Below are 23,808 nucleotides of genomic sequence, written 5' to 3' on the forward strand. Positions count from 1 at the left end.
ACAGACCCACACCTGAGTATATGATTTTCACATATACGCACTCCTGGGAAAGGCTGGCATAGATTTACTAGCTGTACCACTTCTGGCCAGACTATAAGGCAATCATGCTGCCACAAGTCAACCACTTTCAGGTTCTTAAAAGCATATCGAATTACACTGAGTAAAATCAATACTAATATAAATGATAGAGTGTAACTAAAGCAGCAAGGCTTTTTTGGAGTGGCCACAGGGTCACTAAAATAAGTACAAGTACTCTCAAGATGTTAAAAGTATTCTTTGAAAGACCAGCCACAATGAAAGGTATACAAATATTTAATAATAAATAATACAATATAAAATGAGAATACTAAATTTTGAAGTACAATAAACATCAGAGTTTCAATCACAGGAAAAATAAAAATAACACAGCTGGACAGATTCAAACAGATGCAGAAAAATAAGAAGTTATGTACTTACCATAACATTCCATGTCTGTTGTCCATCTCGCCTACATTCTTGCAGGTTGGGTTCAGAGCTGATCATGGCTCCGACTCAGCCGAATACTAAAGCTCGAGAGCTTCCACTGGCTCGAGGCTAACCTCTATCCCATGATGCTCTGGGCTACATCCCCAGATCATGTTTGCTAGCAAAAGATTTAGACCTACCCAAATCACTACCCCAGAAATATGTATCTCTGTATATGTGTGCATATATATATATATATATATATATATATATATATATATATATACATATATAGATATATATATATACAGGTGTTTAGCATGAAACAAGAACAGAGACTCCAAATCATCATAACTATGTACATAGGTATAGAATTGTCCACCAGTTCCTTCAGGAACACAGGATGGAGGTAGGACGGTGGGATGCAAGAATGTAGGCGAGATGGACAACAAACATGGAACATTATGGTAAGTACATAATTTCTTAATGTTATGTTGTCCTATCTCGCCGTAATTCTTGCAAGTTGGGACAGCATCCCTAACACCTTTCTCCCAGGGTGTCTCAGGAAAAAATACTCTTCAATACAGTGGATCCAAAGGAAGACCTGTCCCGGGAGCCCACATCTACTTTGTAATGAGTGATAAAGGTATGAGGTCTCACCCATGTGGCAGCTGCACAAATAGAGTCAATAGGAAGTCTGGCCTGAAAGGCTGAGGATGTTGAAACTGCTCTTGTAGAATGCCCTCTTATCTTCCCTGATAGTTGTTTATTATTCTTACTGTAAGAGAAGGAAATGCAATCAGTCAGCCATTTTGACAAAGTTACCTTGGAAACTGGCAATCCTTTCTTTTTGTCAGAAAAGGGCACAAAAAGCTGGTCACATTTCGTGAGGTCTTTTCTCCTATGCATGTAAAAATGTAACTGTCTATATACATCCAACTGATGCAATTTATAGTCTGCGTTGTTGCTGTAGTTTGGAAAAAACACAAGCAATTCAATGATTTGGTTTATATTATTCACTGAACAGACTTTTGGAAGGAACGATGGATTAGTTGGATACCCTATCCTTGTGAAAAATGATATAAAGGGAATGAATAGAAAGCGCTTGTAATTCTGATACCTGTCTGGCAGAGGTTATGGCTACTAAAAAGAGAGTCTTCCACAACAAATACTTCAAATCACACAAATCAGTAAGTTTAGAATAAGACTTAGATCACAAGGGACTGGGGGTTCTCTGATCGGGGGTCTGAGTAAGAAAGTACCTTTGAGGAAGACTTTACATAACCTATGAGACATAATAGGAACTCCCTTTTCTCCAGTATGGAAATTAGAAATGGCTGCCAACTGGACTCTGATGGTAGCTGCTGCAGCTCCTTTATCAAAAATTTTGGAAAGAAATTCTGGGATCACAGTAATAGGAGCTGTAAAAGGTTCTATGTTCTGTCCCACAGCCCAGCATAAAAATCTTTTCCATTTACTCGAATACAATCTCCTCATGGATGGCTTATGGGAAGAGGCTAGAATATGACTCACTGCAGGGGAAAAAGAGTAACACCTGGCTAAGCGTGAAATTGGAGCAGCCATGCTGTCAACTTGAGGGTTTGGATAGATGGATGGAACTTCCCAGAAGAGTTGGTCAATAGGTCTGGAATTGGATCCAGAATCCAAGGTTCCTCCAGCAGATGGGTCTGAAGAAAGGGGAACCAAAGTTGTTGAGGCCAGTAAGGAGCAATGAGGATTATAATGCTTTTCAATGAGCTGACTTTCTGCAGTACTTTGGGAATTAGAGGAAAAGGGGGAAGGCATAGAGTAGTCCCCGGGGCCAATTGTGAACCAGAGCATCCCTTGGTGACTTCCCCAGAGGAGGAATGAGGGCAAAGTAGTTGCAGCATTTGGCATTCATGGAAGTGCCAGAAAGGTCACAGCAAGGCTGGCCCCATTTTTGGAAGATCTTTTCTACAATCTCTGTATTTAGGGACCATTCATGAGGCAACAGAATAGCTCTGCTGAGTTTGTCCGTTATCACGTTGGATTTCCCTAGGATGTGCACTGCTATCAGAAAACGTTGAGAAGCGATCACCCATTGCCAAACTCATTGTGCCTCCCGACATAGTGGGTAGGATTTGGTTCCTCCTGGCTTGTTTATGTACCACACTACTGACATGTTGTCTGTCTGAATTGCAACCATCCCTATTGGTAGAGGGTCCTGAAATGCCTACAACGCATACAGCACCGCTCTCATCTCTAGAACGTTGATGTGCAAGTGGCTTTTTTGTTCTTGCCATAGGGCTTAGACTGTCATCCCCAAATAATGCCCCCCCCACCCAATCTGGGAAGTGTCCATGGTTAGTACTGCATTTGGTTGAGGAAAAACAAGGGGGTGGCCCTGATACAACTGGTCTGTCTGCAGTCACCAAAAGAGATCTTTTTTGCAAGATTCTGTGATGATAATCTAATGTAAAAGAGGAAGATCCTACATTGACCACTGAGCAAATAGCAACCACTGCAAGACCCTCATGTGTAGTCGCACTAGGGGAACTAGAAGAATAGCTGCTGCCATGGTACCCAGAACTTATCTGGCCTGAACTTTCTTCTTTGACATCAAAATCCTGATTTGCCAATGAAGGGACTGTATTCTGTCTGGGGTAAGTTTTGCCATCATATTTCTTGAATTCAATTCTGTGCCTAAGAAGGCAATATGCTGAGATGGCGACAAGGTAGATTTTTTTAAGTTTACTGTGATGCCTAGTCTGGTGCAAAGTGACATTGTTTCATCTCTCATTCATAGTAGTCGATACTTGGTGGTGGCAGAGAGGAGCCAGTCGTCTAGGTATGGAAACACATGGAATCCCTGACATCTCAAGTGAACTGTGACCACTGCCATGCCTATGGTGAACACTCTGGGGGCTGTAGTGAGGTCAAAGGGCAGGGCTCGAAATTGGTAATGACTGGCTCCCAGCCAAAAGCGTAAATGTCTCCTGGATCACCTGTCCATCTTTATATGGTAGTATGCATCCTGGAGATCTACTGAGCACATCCAATCATCTTTCTTGATAAATGGGAATATTGACTGCAAAGTTACCATCCAGAACTTTGACTTCTTCACTGCTTTGTTTAGCTTTCTGAGATCTAGAATGGATCTCCAGTCCCCTGTCTTTCTTGGAACTAAAAAGAATCTTGAGTAAGTTCGAGATCCCATTTGGTCTGCAGGGACCTCTTGGATGACTCTCTTTTCTAGCAACGAGAGTATCTCTTGTATTGCATAGTCCTTTTGACCAGGTGGAACGTCTAGTAAGGAATGGTTAACGAGAGGGGGAATGGAAAATGGTATGTAATAGCCTCTGGATATAGATATTTGTACCCATTTGTCTTTGCAAATTTCTTGCCAGGTGTTTGGGTATAGTGGCAATCAACCCCCAAAGGCCTCCAGAGAAGAGCAAGTGGGCTTCTTTTCAGGAGCGCTGAAAGGGTCTGTCAGAGAAAGTATCTCTGTTGCCCTGATTCTGCGGACCTCCTCTGCCACGAGGTTGGCGTCTTCCATTATAACTTCTAGATAAGGCAGAAAAATGGACTCCAATGGCAGACAAGGTTTTCCCTTCCTGCTTGCACCTGGTCAAAGTATCTTTCACCTTTGGTCCAAAAAGGGATAAACCATCAAAGGGGGCATTGGTGAAGGAAGACTTGATGGGTTCAGCAAAGTTGAAAGGTGCAGCCAGGAATGTCTCCTCAGGGATATTCCTGTTGCAGCTGCTCCGCTCACTCCATCAGCCGCATATGAAATCAGTCCCATGGAGGAGATTACGATGGAATTGAGGGTAGAGAGCTGAGAGGATACTTTGTCCATGGACACCAAAACTATGGTACCTTGAAGGGTATCTCCAAGTTCTTTGAGGAGATCCCTTTGAAGTCTTGTAAAATGTGTAAGGTAATTCAGCGACCATAGGGTGAATGCCGCTGAAGAAAAGGAATGCTTTCCATATCTGTCCATATTCCTAGATCCTTTGTTAGGAGGATGAACAGATGAGGAGGTCTCCGATAGCTCCTTCTTGGTGTCCGCCGACACCACCATCACATCTACAGGGACACCCTTAGTCAAAAATTCCTTCTGTGAGGGAGCAGTAATAAATTTGTTAGGTCTCCTTGGGACAGGCTACACTGTATCAGACGATGTCCAGGCCTTATGGGATATGATGCCTAACAGTTGGCAATATGGGGGAGTCACCCAGAAGGTGGAAGGGCGAGACCCAAAAGCCTCCAGGTATACTGATTCATCCTCTGAAGGGTTGGGGGGCTTCCAGCCACCTCTCTGTTTCAGGATTTCAAGAATGTTTGCGAAGGAAACCTCCTCAGAGGGGGACCATGGGGACCCTTCTGACTCATCCAAATCAGTATCAGAAGTAACAGACTCAGGGGAGTCTATGTGCTTCCTCTTGCACAGTCTCTTCTGAGGGACTTCTTCCGAGGGGCACTCCAGAGAAGTTTCGTAAGAGACAATGCCACCTGTAGCTTCCTGAGGTTCTGGGTCTCTGCACTTGGGAGGGGATGGTGGTGACGAGATTGACACTGGCACCTGGGAGGGAAAATAAGTTGGCTCCGAGAGCAAGGCTGTCTAAGGAGACAGCACTCTCTCCATCAGTTCGAAAGCCCCCCCACCCCACTCTGAGGAAACCCTTCACTCTGAAGAGACAGAAGGTCGATTCCGAGGTGGAGTGGGTGATTCTGAAACTTAGGTAGGAGCTGAGATCAACCTAGCTGAGGCACTGAGGGGCAGAGTCGGATCGGAGGACTGTCCATGCCACTGCACTGAACTGCAATTAGTATATATGGCAATGTGTAGAGTACTGTAAGGCAAGTAGAGGTATATGGCCTTTTCCCCACTGTAGTGGAATCCTGGAGTTGGTATATATAGTTGGGGGGTGTGGGGGCACAGCCCCCCACATTGGGGGGTAGCCCTCCACTTAGTTTGAGTACATATTGTCTTTTGGAGAGAGCTAGTCATTGGTGTTGTACCTATGCATGTCTATTGTTTAAAATGTACTGTTTTGAAGTTTTTGGTAAAATACAATATAAAACACTCCCCCAACTATATATACTAACTCCAGGATCGCACTACAGTGGGGAAAAGGGCATATACCTTTTACTTTCCTTACAGTACTCTACACATTGTCATATATTTACTAATTGCAGTTCAGTGAAATGAGATTCAACGAAACAAAGTAGACCCCTATATATATATATATATATATATATATATATATATATATATATATATATATATATATAATTCAAACATAGCTTTCAAAATTTGCAGTAACAGCTTTCATTTTTAACAAGAATTTGAAAAGTTTCAATATAAATAAATGACAAGCATAAAATATATGTAACAACTAAGATGTAATATGTATAATAAGCAATGTCATTGTCTATGTTTGAGTGATGACAAAGACATATATTTATATATACAATGAACAAAAAAGGAGGAGTAGGAAGATGAAATAGAAATAAGATCAGCCTACAGCAGAGCTTGTGCATAGTCAAGTGTTGTTTACATGTTGTTTTAATGACATTTTAAAGGCTGATAAACTGGGAGTTGACCTAATAGCAATGGGGACAGAATTCCATACTTTTGTTAAAGAGCAAATATAGAGACACTGTCCAGATTTTTTTTTTGATGTTTTGGTGATATTTAGCAGTTTTTTGTCCTCAGATCTTAGGGTTCTGTTTGGTTGGTATGGTTCGATTACATTGTTTAGTGCTGGACAGGCAGAAGGCTTATATAGCTGGATATAGAGGAGTTGACTGTGGACAGTTCAAGCCAGTTAAGTGCATAATTTGTCTATAGTGATGAGTACGGTATTTAGAGTTAGTGGCAAACTTTGCCACTTTGTTATAGCACTTTTCTAGTCTGGATTTACAGGATGTTTGTACGTTGATGAGAATGGTGGCACTGTAGAGCAGGGAGGGGAACAGGAAAGTTTTAGCCAGGATGATTTTAGTTGAGGTGCTTAGGAAGTATTATTATTATTATTATTATATATTACTGTTATATTATTAGAAAAATTATATATATGCATATATATTTTTATTATTGCTATTTTTAATAAAAATTAATTTTATTATTATGTTATTATTATGAGAAGAATTATGTATACACATATATTTGGATGGCACAGTGGTGCAGCAGTAGCGCTGTTGCCTCACAGCAAGAGGTTCTCTGGTTCTATTCTCGGCTGGAGTGCCTTCTGTGTGGAGTCTACATGGCCTCCCTGCATTTGTGTGAGTTTCTTCCAGGTGCTCCGGTTTCCTCCCATGTTACAAAGACATGTCTGAAAATTGGCTTTGTTCCAAGTTGGACTTTCCTGGTTAACAAATGTTAAATAAATAAATATACATTTTTTACAAACCTGTAGCTATAACATCTCAGCACAGTCTCGGTGCAAATATGCCAGGATTTTCAGCAAATACCTTATTCTGGCACATGTACCCCTTTGCACTATTTCATACATTTCCGAATCCCTTCAACATATTGGTTCTCATCTGCATTTACATAATGCTCATTTCCATCTTATTATGGCCATATTTACATAGTATGCTGGCCACAATATTTCCTGACCAAGTCTCTGAATTGCCCCTATCCTATGTGTCACCACTCATCTCAAAATTTCACCAACTGCACTACAAAGTTTGTTTCAGAATCCTAGGGGTGGATTTTCAGCAAACAAAGCTGCAATTTTGTCAGCATTTGAACACTGAGCATGCTGATGACTTAACTAAACAAGAAGCAAACTTAAGTGCAAACCCTCACAGCATGAAATCTATCTTAATCAGTTAGAAAACTTAACCACTATACCAAAAACTTTTACATTGTGTGACTTCAACATGTCTACACATAAACTGGAAAACATATATTATCATCAAAAAATGTACTCAGTGATTTTTGGATTTTGCACATGCCAATATACTTGATTAAATTGTCCCCCTGCCCACCTGTGGTGTTAATCATCTCAAATCTTTCCCTCAGAAATGTTTGTCCCTGTTATACCACTCCACATTATCCATTTCTTAGTCAAATCTGACCACCTTGACATTTTCTTCTCCCTGAAGACCTGCTTTGCTGCCCCTAACAACTCATTTACATTGAGGGATTACTCCAAAACCAATTACTTCCTATTTGCTGATCTCAATGACAATCACAAATGTTATACTTCCCCAGCAAACCTTGCACCCAAGGCTGCTGCCTATTTCTCTATATTTTACTTCATCTTTCACAGCTGTATTGAGACATCTGTACCAGTCCAATGTAGGCAAAATGGCAATTTTAAAGTTAAACTTATATGGTGACACTGTCACATCAACAAATACAATAAGAAAAAGCTCTTGGCCATCTCTAAAAGAGCACTATGACCATCAAACTTACCACTACAAAAAGCAGTTAGCTCTGCAACTAATTTAAAAGACAGCAATCATTTTTTTACAGTAATATGAGAAAGTTTATCAGTAATCAACAATTCTGTACCAAACTTATCTCTAATAACATTAACCTCATTTTCTGACCGTAAGGACATTGCCAATATTTTCACTGACAAATTCTCTTTCTACTTCACTGCACCACCCTCCCATTTGTTCTTCTCAAACTTCCTCATACCAACCCGTCTGAAATTACTTTGGACAAATTCCTTTCCAAACATAATACATCTAGTCCTTTTAGTAAAATCTTCATTAGCTCTTCACCTGAGTCTCTCAACTGTTTACATCCCTGATGTGTGGAGAACAGCAGTTGCAGTGCCTTTGCAAAAAGGTTGTCCCACTACTGACCCTGGAAATTTCAGGTGTATTTGTCTCACTAGTACTATTTGCAAGGCTATGGAACATATTATAGTTGAAGTAATAAACAATGACACATGTGACCTTACATCCCTAGATCCACACCGGTCTGGCTTTATAAAAGGCAGATCATGTCTGTTCAACCAGGTTGAGTGTTATACGAAAGAGCTAGTGAGGGCATTGATAAGGGGAATGTAGTCCATGCTACCTACATGGACTTTATTAAGGCCTTTGATGCTATCCCTCATAGTGGAGTTATTGAAAAACGCTACCTCCACATTAACCCATACAAAGTTCACTGTACAGGTGACTGGTTATCTGAAAGAACACTGGCATACATTAAAACCAGTAATGATAGCTGGATGAATGATTGCACATTTTTACCTGGGATATGTAGGGGAAAATCGGTTTAACTCATTACAGCCAGGTAACACTTCCAGGTGTTACTGCAGTAACATCCTACGGATTCCTCTAGGCATCAAATATTGCTTGTTCACATCTACATTAATTCCAAAACCGTGTTACATACAAAGTATTTAAAAAAAATAATTTTAAAGCTTACACAATGGTAAACATAACAGATATTTGACCTCTGCCTACTGTACATAAAGATAAATTAATTATTGTTCACTTAATATTTAATTATACTGTCATATTGTATGTTTTTCTAAATATCTTTGCAACCAAACAGTACAGACAGAACTGCTTAGCCACCATACCTCTCAACTATACAGATTTTCACAGACTGTCCAGATTTTTGCCTTATATTTTTGGTCCGTTTTTCATACAATTTTGGCTTTCTGGCAAATTAGTGGGAAACCATGGACGATTGAAGTTAGAAAATAATGACAGACATTTGAATTTTAGACTTCATACCCTTCAGAAGAATACATGCTAATGCAAAACCTGTTATTCTATCAACTTTCTAAGCTTGTAAGAGTAATATTTAAAAATTGTCCCTATTTGTACCACTTTTTTCATGTCTGTGTCCAGATTTCCTACTCTAAGAGGTTGAGAGGTAATAGCCACATATGACAGCTCTCATTTGGGTGAACAAACTGCTGCTGACATTATGTGTGTAACTTGAGCAGTTGTGGAGACACTAAGTTCTTTACAAAATATTATAAACTTAATAGTTAATGTGTTTACTGTGACTTCTATACTACCAATGTAAAAAACAGTTTGTGCTGAAGAGCTTGTCATTTACACTACTTTAGTAAGCCTTATGGTTTCAGAGATATGAACATTTGTTTGAAATGTGGTGATATAATTTGTTTCCAACAAAAAGCTTAGGCTCTGCCCATTGGAAGTTACACTGCAAGCTTCTACAGTGCCACTGGAGCAATGAGTTCAGGCACTGCTAGTCTCTCATCAGTACTGAGTGATGTGGCTGAGCTTCTTGACCATCTCCTTGGCTGCAAGCTAATTAAAACGAGATAAGCAGGTGAACCTGTTATAGCAGGAGCAATATACAAAAAAGTCAGATTTTATATAAAACTGCAATTCCCAGGAGACGTAACCAGGAAGAAAGTAGCAGCTAGAAGATAATAATGGATAACTCACCACAGGTGAAGAGTTGGTATTACACTGCAGATTTAAAGCTATATGAATGAATTATGTGATGACATAAATTGCAGTAAACATACGCAGAATTTCATCAGCTGCAGTACACTTGGGTACCATCCCCTCACATTATCTCCCACAAACACAAGAGACATTAAACAAGCATCTATAGGACTCTGAGTGGACTATACCACCATGGAAAAACTGGTGGATAGCAAAACTCGGTCTTCTTCTGATCATCTTGTCTACACAATGTGTCAGGAAAAGATACACCCTGCAAAAGAAGTATGCTTTGAAAGTGATTTGTGCAACACTGTATATAACCATGGTCACAGAACCACTACTTCTAATGCAGACACAAATCACAGGTGCATTGTCTAACTGGTGTCATGCACTTATGAGGATGTAATGATGCCTGAGGAAGAAATCTATTTGTCTATACAGTCTGTCCTTATCTTGCAGCCACTTCCTATACAGTGGCCCCTCTTCTCTGCTGCTCTGCCATAAGCAGCACTGAGTGCCACTGATGACCTGCTAATACTATTGCAGGAAACACATTCCGCTGCCCTACCCTACTCTGCAAAGTAATATTTCCTCAGCTCTGTCCTGTACTATACTTTCCGAACTCCCAGTTTTTCTCTTCTAACACCTCTGTCCTTTTTCATTTCTGTACTCTTGCCTTTCCCTAATGGTGTATGTAGCATATCCCTATATCCGGTGTAAAATCTTGGAATAAAATTTAACTACTGTTTTTACTTTACTGAATTCATTATTGGAGCGTGTATCCTTCATCTGGGATTTCTTTGTGTCTTTATTAAATTATCACATGACATACTGTAGGCAATCTTACATTTATATAAATGAAAACAAACCACATTGACACAATTTCATTTGCAAACATTACACAATACAAACCATGTTGACACAACTGTAGTTGTAAACATTATACATCATTTATAATCTATCCAGTCATTTTCAGTAAAACTTTACAAGTTCATTCAAATCCTGCCTTCTTTTCAACCTCATTCCTCCTCTGCATGTATTGCCCCCACATTTCCCATTTATTCCTATGTAATTTGCTCTTACTCTTTTCTAAAGATCCTGATTCCAGTTGTTTTATCTCTGTTACTATATTCGCTACTTCTAGTAAAGTTGGTCTAGACTTTTATGTCCATTTTCTAATTTTCTAGTAATTGCTTTTTTGGCAGCCACCATAATTATTACTATGTCTAGGCAATTCTGATTCTGTATCATAGCTCAAAAAATCATTTCCTTAGTTACACCAATTTACTCACCCCAAATCTCTGACAAAGCAGTCTGCATGGAATCTTTAAAGTCTGCCAACTCATTACACTCCCAGAAAATATGTTCCCAGTTACCTCTTAATTCTCTATCACACCTCTAACATTTGCTGTCTACATGAGAAAAAAATTCTTTGACATCTACTTGGGATATAAAAATATCTATGTAAATACTTCCAAGCAAAGATCCTAAATCTTCTAGATATTGATGCGTATTTTGGAAACTTCTTTGTGAATTGCTCATCCAGTCTCAACTCCCAATCCTTTCTAACCTCCTCTGATTGATTCTTATAGCACAATATTTTATATGCTCTACTAATTATTCCTTTCTTAACAGCAGTTTCTGTTCTAGATTCTACTAAAAACACTACCAGTGCTAGTCTTTCATTTAGGACCTCCGTATTTCTTTCTCTTTGCCTGTACTCTGATATCAGTCCTTGATAGGGAAGTCAGTCTCTAACCTGCAGTCCAAATAAATAATCTACTCCCAATACCTTGGTTCCCTTGCCATTTTTTTTTAATTCCAGCCCCCTCTTGCCTAATGTCTGTATCCCTAATTACAGTCATCCCTATCAGCAAAATCCCCTTTCTCCATTCCTGTGTTGGCTTAGTTCTTAGAAACTTGTCTGCTACATTAAGAATATGACATTATGTATGATTACTGTTATTCAACTTAAAGGTCTGCATCCAAAATCCCAGTCTCTCCTTGGTTCTTGAGCTTCTCTCTGTTTCATCATTATCCCTTTCCACTCTGAATTAGAGTTTTCTGCTTATGCTATGTATAGGAGTCTTAACTGTGTTGCACTGAAATATTCCTTCAAATCTGGTAATCCCAATCCACCTTGTTCTGTTGGAAGAATCAGCTTATCCCACATGAATCTTGTCGTCTTCTCCTTCCAGATAAAATCCTTCAGCTCTTTATTAATTACTATCCACAACTTCTCTGGTTGATAAAAATATGCCTGACCTATGTATAGGACTAAAAGGACTAAAAACGTTTTAACTGCTTGTATCTTACTATTGATATCCTTATAACAGAGCTTCCATTTTTTTCAGTTTTTTTATCTTTTCTTTAGTCTCTTCCCACATATACTCAGCTGTCACAGTGTAATCATTTTAATACATACTCCTAAATACTTTGTTTTATCATGTCCCCATAAATATGGATATTACTGAACCAATTGATATGTGGTACTTAATTTACCCCTATTGCCTTTGTTTTAGCTTCATTAATTTTGTACCCTGAAAAAAAAATGTAAACTGTCTCAAATGTTCCATAACACTGTAATGTCCCTTTCTACTTTTTCCACGTATAAAATAATATCTTCTGCAAATACAGGCCTCTTTTTTGACTACCATACCAATTATATCCTTGAATTTCTGAGTCTCTTATTTTCTTTGACAATGGTTCTAAATATAATGTAAATAACAAATGTGAGAGAGGGCACCCCTGCCTGATTCCCCTGCTGAAGCCAAAATTATCAGAGAGAACCCCATCCACTTTACATTTTGCCTCTGATCCCTCATTTATTCTCCTAGTAAACCTTATAATTTTATCAGGGAATGCAAATGTTTCCATTGTTCTGCTCATAAAGTCCCAGCTTACTGTGTCAAATGCTTTCTCTGCAACAAGACCCACCATCATTAGTGGTATTTTCTTACATTCTGTTTCCTCTGGATCATCAATGTTCTGTAATGCTGTCAAACATTTGCCTCTCCTCCACAAAACTACATTGATTGATCCATATCTATCAGTTTTGGCATCACTTTTGCCATTCTTTTAGCCATTATAGACATAAGCACTTTATAATCATGGTTTAGAATTGAAATGAGCCTGTATGAAGCTGGAGCTGATGGATCATTACCCCGTTAGGTATTACTGCAACCACTGCATTTCTCCAGGATGTTGGTACTTCTCCTCTTAAAATACTGTTAAACAAAACCTTCCAGATCTTTATCAGTTTTTCCCTCCTTGCTTCCAAACTTCCACAGAAATACCATCAATTTCTGGGGACTTTCCTGTAGCTTCGTTATACATCATCATTTTCATCTCACCCCTCCTATCCTAACTGTTAGTAATTGAGCCTCATCTACCTCTAACCTTGTCATATTTAATTCTTCCATAAACATTTCCATTTGCATCTTTTCTAGATTTCAATATTTATTTGCTTTATACAGACTTTCATAGATTTTCCGAAATATTCCTAATACTTCTACAGGATCTCTTGTTATCTTCCTTGTTATAGGCTCCCCAAGCATCGTGACAGCCTTTTCTACTTTTTGTTGCAGCAGTCATTGTGCTAAAAGTTTTTGTGCTCTCGAGTTATTATCAAAAAACAGTTGCTTAAAAGCAATTTTTCTAAACTCATGCATATTATCAAGATAATTCTTTAATTTCTGTTTAGCATTCTGCAGTTGCTCTTCTTGTTCTATGAGATTTCCCCTATTTTGCAATACTTTAACATTTGTTAGTCCCTCTAAATAATTCTTGTTACTTCTTAGGCATATTGCACTTTCTTTTTTCCAGCCTATTTTTAAACTCTACTTTAATTTTATCCCACACCCTAGTTAAATTTTCAGAAAAAAAAATCTGTCTTCTCTAATAGCTCATGGATAGCTTCCACTAGCCATTTCTTAAACTCCTCTCTTTTCAACTAATAGGTGGGAATGCGCCAGTGTCTCATTTTATTTCATTACCTTCAGTTTTTATTTTAGTTATTATTAGTGCATGATCTGAAATAGTTATTGGGTAAGTATCAAGACCTTCAATTAAATGCACATGTTCCTGTGAAATGTAATTCTGTCTAGCTTAGCCCAGTTTTTCTACATTGGAGAATTATATGTAAATTCACTCAGGACTCCTAGTACTGCATTCACATCTTCCTTACCAAATATTTTCATAAATGTCTTCAAGAATCTACCCTCCTTTGTTACATTTCTCTTCTGGGTCCCCCATCACATCTTAAATGTTGCAGATCAAATTCCAGTCCCCACCTATAAGTAATATTCGTTGCTGAAAGCTGATTATTTCTCCGAGCATTTTCTTAAGCTCTATTATAGCAGTTTTCAGTGGACTATAAATACATGCCAGTATAATCTTCCTCCCCTGCCAGCAGCCCCTTAGTACTATAAATCTACCAATATTATCTTCTTTATCCTCTTCTATCAGTATTGGAGCTCTTCTTGCAATTAATCTAAGTACTCCTCTTTTCCTTTGCTCCAGGCATTCTGTAGAGTAGCCATCCTGAAAAACCTTTCTTTATCAAATTCACATGTTCAATTCTTTCCAAGTGTGTCTCCTGCACATAGCCATTTGAACTCTACATTTTAATATAGTACTCTGATCTTTCTTTTTTGTATTTATCTGTGAGACTATACACATTTAAAGACATTACAGAAAGCATTATTTCCCTGAAACGTTATTCCCACCTTTTATGTACAATAGCTTTTTTATTAAATGTCTAGTTCCAGCTTTTCTGTTACATGCACATACTGTTTGGCAGATTAATCTTTCATACAGTTGTTTCTTGTTCTCTCCATTTGAGCCTACATCACATCTAACAAAATGTTTTATTTTATTGAAAGCCCTCAAACAAAAAAAAAACAAACACAACCCCAATGCTTCCCTAAAACCTAATAACTTAATAATAAGACACAAAACTATGTATACCTTCATATATTGAAGTTTTACCCTCCCGATAGAAACAAATGTTCCAAACTGTCAGACACACACACACACACACACACACACACACACACACACACACACACAGACTTGAGATAACTTAAAGAAAGGTTATCCATGCTAAGACGTATGGTACAGCCTGTGCTTCTACTAAGTGCTGTCTGGCTTTGTCTTATCTTTATAGCTCTCTCAGCTATGAAAATACTTGAATGTTTTCAGAAAACACTTTCTCCCAGCCATTTCTCTTTATCAGATTGTCTCCTAGAAACACAGGAACCAGACACACTGCCAAGCATATATTCTTTTTCCAGAAAAGAAGACTTATAATATTCAATATTCTTTTTCATTTACTTGCTTTCTCTTAAAACGTGTTACCAGATTAAGCTAAGGTCCTTAACTCAGTCATTCCCATATGTACGAATTAGAAAATGCAAACTCATTTTTCTTTTGTCATGCTCTTTTAACCAGATTCTTCTTCTTCTTTTTTAAATTGCAGAGCCTAGATTTCTTAAAACTGAACAACAGGAAATAGAAGAAGGGAAAAAAAAAAAGAAAAAAAAATAGGAGCACCTATTTACATTAGTATCCCCATTATACTTAAAAACAACTGAGAAAACTTTACTTTATAGCATGAAAAGAAAATCATGCACTATTAAAACAGTATCATTAAGAAAACCATTTGTTGTGCTTATATTTAACTTTCTCCCTCCTCTTCCCCCTCCTGAGTATTTTTCTGAGCATTAATGTCATGAAGTAGGGCGTACGCTTTAGTGTCCCCTAGAATTTTAACAAAGCCCAAGAAAGTCCAATATTTCTAGATTTTCATGTTCTGTAATGTTTCACAAATAATATGACTGCTTTGCAATCCCACATTTGTCAATTTCCAAGTTACTAGTTTTATTCCTATTCATCTCAAGTTCCCAAATCTCGTCTCTGCTTCATTTCCAATGCACTCTCAATTCTTCTAGTCGATCTTTGTATTTTTTTGCTTCTCTCAAGTATTTCCCATTGAAACATTGGAAAATGTTTTACTGGTACAGTGTCTCTGTGGTCTTTATTACCAGAAGAACAAGAAGCAGAATCTCCTTCTGTTTTACAGCTCACTTTTTCTTGGACAGACTTTTGTATTTCTTCCTTGGCATGTACTGCATCAAAAAATATCTTTGTCCCTCCAGGGAAAAATATTTTGAAGATAACTGTGTATAGCAGTTTGAATCTCACACCTGCTTCTGAACATTCCTTGAATAATGGAATAAATTTACTCCTCTTCTGTCTAGTGTACAATGAGCAATCACTCTCTACAAATACTCTGCTGTCTCCCACTTTTAGTACTTTGTCCTTCTGCTACAGTTTTCTCAGAATCAACTCCTTATGATGGTAAGACTGCATCTTTACTATTAAAGGTTTAGGTTGTTTTCTCATAGCCAGGTTTGGCGCGTACACAAGATGAGCCCTTTCAATTAACAATTCATGTTGTGGAATACCAGTCCAGTTCCTTATTTGTGCTTTCATAAACTTAATACAGTCTGTTCCTTCCAGCTTCTCTGGTACATCATCTTAGGTTTTCCCTATGTGCTCTGTTCTCTATTTCTATTATTTTTTGAAACTTCTCTTCTTGTGCAGTCTTATATTCAGCCAGCCTTTTCTTCATTTCAACCTCTGAGTTTTGCAAGTTGATTACCTTATCCGAATATCTGTTTAAAGCTTCTTCCATTTTTTCCAGCTCTATATTATTTGAGTTGACATACTCCATCAATGTTTTGTTTATTTTAATCAGGTCTGCATGCAGTTGCCTTATATTTAATTCTTGGTTACTGGAAGTCATGTCTAGAGCTTGCACAGCTATTTGCTGAACAGCTGCAGTACTTTTCCCAGTCAGTGTTTCTTTGTCACCTTTTGCATCTGGTTTTCCTTCAGGTCCTCTGTATTTATTTTTTCCTGGCATCCAGGCAGTGCACTTACAAGCCAGTTACTGAAATTTATCCAGAAATGTATAGCTCTACTGCCGTTCTCTGCTATGTTTCTGTTTTCTCACTGGCAGAGATAGAATTAAGCTGTTAGTGTGTAGCCATCTTGAAAGTCTTTTTTTTACCTCATGGTGTCCTTTTCATTCATTCCCCAACTGATGGGGCAGAGTCCCCAGCTACTGAAACCTTGAATGGACCTCATGGAAAGATATTCCAGTACTGCAGGGCCGCTTTGTTTCTGGAAACCAAATCTAATTTGTAATGAGCAATAAAAGTGTGAGAATTAGTCCAAGCTGCAGTTGCACAAATGTTATCTAAGGAAGCTCTTGACAAAAAAGCTGAAGAGAGCACCATGGACCTTGTGAAATGAGCTAGACAAGAAGGGAGATACATTCAATTGACCATTTGGCCAATATGACTTTGGAAACTGGTTTGACAAATCTTTTAGGAGAGAAGGAAACAAACAACTGGTTAGTTTTCCTGAAGTCTTTGATTATATGGAGATAAAACCAAAGTTGTCTATGCACATCCAATAGATGGAACATATACTTTCCCTTATTTGAAAACTTTCAAAAGAAAGCTGGTAGACTAATGACTTGGTTTATGTTGGACTCAGATGTTATCTTAGGCAAGAAAGATGCACCCTGTCTTTGTGAAAAAACAGGTAAGGTGGTTTAGAAGATAGAGCCTGGAGGTTGATACTAGTCTAGCTGATGTGATGATGACCAGAAAAATGAACTTTTAGATCTTCCCTGGCTGATGGTTCAAATGGAGTCTGTGTTAAGGCCTAAAGTGTAACAGTTAAATCCGAAGAAGGAGTAGGTTCATTTAATGGAAGTCTAAGTAAAAAGGCTCTTTTGAAAAATGGCTTACATAGTTTAGAAGAAGCTATGCTAGATTTTTTTTGCGGAGGTGTAAATTAGAAATGGCAGCCAACTGAACTTTAATAGTTGAAAAACTAGCCCTTCATTGAAAATTTAAGGTAAAAATTCAAGGATAGATGGGACAGATACTAAAAGGGATTCAGGCCCTTGCTAAGGGCCCATAAAACAAATATCTTCCATTTATTTTGTAAATCCTTCTAGCAGTAGCTTTCTGAGTAGATAACAAGATATGACAAGTCAGGAAAAGTGTGCCTTGGCTGTCTAGCAAACAGTGGAATTGGAGAAAGCATACAGTTAGTGTGAGGCCTGTTAAGCTTAGATGAGTCATACCTGTCTGGTGACACAGGAGGTCTGGAGTGGGATCCAGCATCCAGGGTGAATAATGAAAGTGAGACCAGAGGAAGGGCACAATGAGTATAACTGTGCTCTTCAACCAGAATGCTTTCTGTAGTTTCAGAATACTGCTTTCAGTATTTTGAAAATTATGTATTGTGGTCTCAGTAAAATGAATTTTAGTATTTTGAGTTTTCATTCATGTGAAGTACATCAGATAGTATACATCTTGAAGATCTGTTGAGCAAATCCAATCATCCTTTTGCAGTAGTGGTGAAATGGACTGAACAGTGACCATTTGAAACCTTGAATATTGTGCAAACTGATTTAGTTTGCTGAGATCCAGAATTGCCTCAAGTCCCCTGTCTCTTTTGGCACCAAGAAGAATCTTGAAAAGGCTCTGGATCCTCTCTGGTCTGGAAGGCCTCCTGGATGACCCTTTTTCTAGCAGCTTTTCTATTTCTAATGTTGCTGCTTCCCTCTGATTGGGTGGAACATTTGAGATTCTTTTCAGTTTTGTATGGGGAATTTGGGAAATGGTATGATATAACCTCTGGGTATGATTTTCTGTACCCAGGAATCTTTTGTTATAGATAGCCAGGCTCTCTGGTGCACAGCCACATGTCTCCCAACTGCCTCTAGAGGGAAATGTCAGGCCTCCCTTCAAGTGCACTGGTAGGGCATCTTCCATTTGAGTTCTTCCCTCTACCTCTTGAGGAAATACCTCGACATAAGTCTTGAAAAAGACCCTGGGATTTGCAAAAACACATTTTTCTACTTCCTCGTTGCTTCCTTGTGAAAGGTTTCTACGCTGTTGAAAAATGTACACTCAGGGTATTCAAGGTATTTCCCTCTTACTCACATCTGGAGGGCATGTCCTTTGCCTTGAGGCTGAACAAGAAGATACATCAAAAAGTGCATTGATGAAAGAAGATTTAAAGTGCTCCACAAATCACACAGTCACATCCCATCATGTCTCCTAATGGCTATGCCTGAACCCACAGGCCATGAGGTACCTTCTGCTGAATGGGAGATCAACCTCATGGATGCATTAGAAATAGACAGAAGGGTGGCCAGCTGTGAGGAGATTCTGTTTTGATCCTTGGCAGATATGGGTGAGGGCTTTCTCTTTGTCTACAGAAGGGACACCCTGGACAAAAAGTAAGACACAACACGCTTCAAACCCTGTCAAGCCACAGTTTTAAACCACTACTCCTATAAGGGAGGGTTTGTATTACAGTGTACTTTCAAGCTGTAAGATGCATGATAGTCTAATGTTTGGCGTTAATGACTGACTGGCTGTAATGGTCTGTGAGTTACAAGGGACAGAGCATGTATAAGAGGCTACATCAGGAGTGATTTGTAAAATCTGGGACAGCTAAGAGGTATGCGGTGCATCTGTGTATGGAGGCTACCACATCTGTATACAGCCATGCTAAGGCTTTGTGACAAAGCTGGGAGGAGCACTAGGCAACATCAAGAAGATGTTAAAGATGTTAAAGTATTATTTGGACTTACTTAAAAAGTTAATAGAAGAAGTCTAACATCACAATGCAGTTTACGGACAATAAGAAAATGAAACTCTAAAGTCTGACATTATTGACTAACTGTTAAGGATCTGTTATTTACAAAGGCAGGGACAAAAATAAGAAGATATATCAGGGAAGTTCCATCAAGTCAGGAAATAGGTAAGAGGTGCCTGTGTGTGTGTGTGTGTGTGTGTGTGTGTGTGTGTGTGTGTGTGTGTGTGTGTGTGTGTGTGTGTGTGTGTGTGTGTGTGTGTGTGTGTGTGTGTGTGTGTGCACGCAGAGGTGTGAGAGAGTGAATGGGGGGGGTGTCTGTACCAACGAGCTACATGGATCACATGCTTACTGTAAGAAACTGCTAATTTACAATTGCAGGTATTATGGATGAGTCAAACACATGTTAATTAGCTGATAATGAGGTATTCCCTCAATGGGGCCAAAATGTCTCTGAGTCATATCCTCTGTGGACCTGCAAACAGTCCCTTTTGGCTGCTGCTCATACTTCCCAGGATGGGGTTGTTTTTGAATCCCAGAGACTGTTTCATCTTACTGCATCTTATTTACACTTGAAATGTTCTGTTTGCAAATCCTGTCTCTTCCAGTTATATCACAGAAAGCACTGCTATGAAAAAGATGTATGGGTTCATAAAAGTAAAGAAAATGGCCATTATTCATAAATACTTTTTTCGTATAAAAAAGTTAAACTTTATGGAAGGATAATATGACTCTTTCAGATTATAAAGGATTATGTCAACTGTACAAGATGGAGATACCATGTTTTTCTGGCTGCTTAGTTTTACCACAGCTTGTCACTAAATAGGACAACAAAAATATATCCTCCACTGAGACTCCAGGTATGTTAGGATGCTGACTGTATGAATAGCGCATCTTTTAGCTGCATAGCAGAAAGTCATGGTATGTTAACAAGGCACCCGAACCCTGAAACAGTATTAAATTTAAAAAAAAAAAAATTAGGGGAGGGACTTTCTGGTCATAATTAAGTGGAGAGGTCCATTGGCAGGTTCCATCATGCTGCTGACAATTGTGATGTAATAACATTTACTATTCACCCCATCCTTTCCCCTATGCCAGCATTCTGAGATTGCTGTGGTAGTGTGGTTCTGTTTAGTATTTGCGCTGAGTAAATTGGCTGTCCTGCCCAGTAAAATTGTAATGAGCTCTTTAAATAGCCTATTTCATAAATTGCACATTTTTGCATGTTTATGTTATGTACAAGTGAGCAGTTTTGCAAACTGCAAACTGCTTTGCTGAGGATGTGTATGTGCACCAGGATAATGGCTATTTTAGCAACTGGAGAGAAGGCTTGCTAAAAAAATGCAGATTTGTTGTGGAAATGACACAATGAGGGAGCTCTGTGTTTGGAACTGGCACATAAGAGGTGGTGGCCTATAATTACTGTTATGTGCAAGCCATGAATCAGACTACAAAATAAGAGAGCTATACTTAATGTACTTGTGTTGGGTCTGGGAAATAGATGGGTGTAAGGTTGGATCATAATGAAAATATATAAATGCAATGATGGAATACTGACAGGTGAGAATGAAACCTATATTGGCTCAGTGCTGGAGATGGGTACACTGTAGAAAGGAAGCTGTACTTGCTCTCTGCATATATGCATCTTTTAGCCTCTGCCATGTTTACTGGCCAAGACAGAGGAGCAGGACATGCCACAGAGACATCTGGTACGTAACAAGGGCAATACTATAACATATTCATAGTTCACCACCTGGCATAGACCTTGGCAGTTCTATATTTCTTAGGGCACATCTGCACTATGTGATTTGGAACTCCTTATGAATTTCATTTAATATAGATCTCTCTGAACAAAAGATGCAAGCAGCTAAAATCAGACTGTCAGTAATTCTAAAAGACAATCAATAGAAGTGAACTTAAAAGAACCATTGGTGAGATAAGTGAATATTTAATGTATCGTCCCCACTTACACTTGTCTATAACATGTATTTGGGATGGTTTTTAAAAAAAAATGCTTTGTAAACTTTTTATTAAACTACAGCCCAAATAAATGTAGCATTTACTACCATGATGTTACCTTGAGATAATGTGTTATGCCCATACACGTTAATGAAGCACCTTCATGCATCCTGGTGCACCCATTAAAGTCTACGGAGGCAACACATTTTTCCTACATTGGAGCCACTAAGATTAAGGTTTACTGATTTTCCTCAGTGATGTCAGTGTATGGAAATCATATTTTTAAGTGTCTTTTTTTTTTTTTTTTTTTTTTTTTGAAATACAAGAAAATGCTCCCTAATGGATAAAGGTGCTGTCTGGCAGTTTTTGTACCACATGCCATGGTGCAGAGGTAAAGTTAGAAAATTTTGGAAAACCACTTTAAGCAAGAACATTAGATAATGCAAATATGGTTTGGCAACATTAGTGTAGTAGATGTTTTCAGTGAATTAAGACTATAAATAACCCACATGATGTGATGAATTAAAGTATAAAAAATAAAATATCATATGTCATCCCACTTCATAAGGGTGGCTCCTCCACGGAAATTTCAAACTTTAGACCTATAGCTATATTGTCCCCAATAGCAAAAATAATGGAAAGGTGTGTTCATAAGCAACTCCTATACTATCTTACCCATAACAATCTTTTGTCCAAAACTCAACATGGCTTTCGCCCCCATCACAGTACAACTACCGCCCTCCTCTCCTTTGTTGACTCAGTCAACTGTAACCGTAATAACAAATTAATTACTTCTGCTCTCTTTCTGGACTTGTCAAAAGCCTTTGACATGGTCAACCATCAACTATTGCTCCACACCCTCGAAACCCTTCACCTTGACAACTCAGCCCTAAGCTGGTTTAATGCTTACCTCTAAGGTAGACAACAAGCAGTCCGGTGGCAAAGCAAGCTTTCTCACTTACTACCTAACACCACAGGTGTTCCCCAAGGCTCTATACTTGGTCCCCTTCTTTTCTCCGTTTTCATAAATGATCTCTATTTAGTCATCCCCAAAGCCACCTGCATTCAATATGCAGATGACTCCACACTAATCTGCTCAGACGTTTCTCTCTATAATCTCCAGATAGCCATCCAAAACTGTTTTGCTGCGGTTGAAAAATGGTTCACAGAACGGAAACTTATCCCGAATCCAACAAAAACCAAGTTACTATTAATTTTCCCCTCCTCAACCACTTCCTTAGGGCAACACCCTTCACTCATTAATAATATGACCTTCCATGTTCAGTCCACTAATGGTACCATCATAGAGCCTGTTACCAACACCAAACTACTAGGCGTCATTATAGATCACAAGCTCAAATCTGACTTGCACATCAGTCAAACTATAAAGACAGTAAACAAGAAACTTGGTTCCATGTACAGAATTAAGAACTTTCTAACTCCCAATACCAAACTAACCATAGCACGTACACACCTCCTCTCCACCTTACTGTATGCCTCTTCGGTACTTTCCTTCCTCAACAAAACTGAGCTTAATAAACTCTCCATTGCTTATAACCATATTGCGAAATTCGTTACAGGAGAACCGTGCATGCACCCATCACTGCATTAACCTAAAGAAAATTGACTGGTTAGAACTCCCTAATCTTCTCAAACTTAGCCAACTTACTGAAGCATTCAAAATAATTAAGGAACCAGAGAAACCCCCCTCACTGAACAAACTTTTAACCCCCTACACCAATCTTAGCTGCCTCCGATCTTCACATAGTGTCCTGGTACAAACTACCAAATCTAACAACTTAGGTGGAGATGCTCTCTATGCTAATTCCATTGGAAAACTATGGAATTCCTTCCTAATAACCTAAAACTAACTACCTCTCTCAACCAGTTCAAAAGTAATCTTAAATTATTCTTAAAAGCTCATTGGCTATGTCCTTGTACTAAACCGGACTAATCCTAAAAGTCCACAAACACCCTCTTGTCGTTTCCTATTGCCCTCTCTCCCCTCTCTTTTTCCACTAGATCCCCATAATAACATGTTTATAACATCTCTAGTTCCTCTGACTGCCTTCCCCTCATAATTACTATGAACGACTTATGGGATAAAAACTTCATCCTTCTCCTCTGAGCTTATAATCGTAATCCTCAATATTGTCTAGTGTAGCCCAATTTCACTTTCCTATATATCACTGGACTATTTAACTTATGCTGTTTAAATTGTCGTTCTCGTCCTATCATGTTATCAAGAATTAATTTAATTTAGCAAGAATTTATTTCTTTATGCAAATCAAAGTCTTGATTTTTAACGTGGAGCTTTTCTCCCCGGGT

The sequence above is a fragment of the Protopterus annectens genome, chromosome 1.part2, assembly GCF_019279795.1.
Source record: "Protopterus annectens isolate FY-2018-M chromosome 1.part2, PAN1.0, whole genome shotgun sequence".
In the NCBI taxonomy this organism is placed as follows: Eukaryota; Metazoa; Chordata; order Ceratodontiformes; family Protopteridae; genus Protopterus; species Protopterus annectens.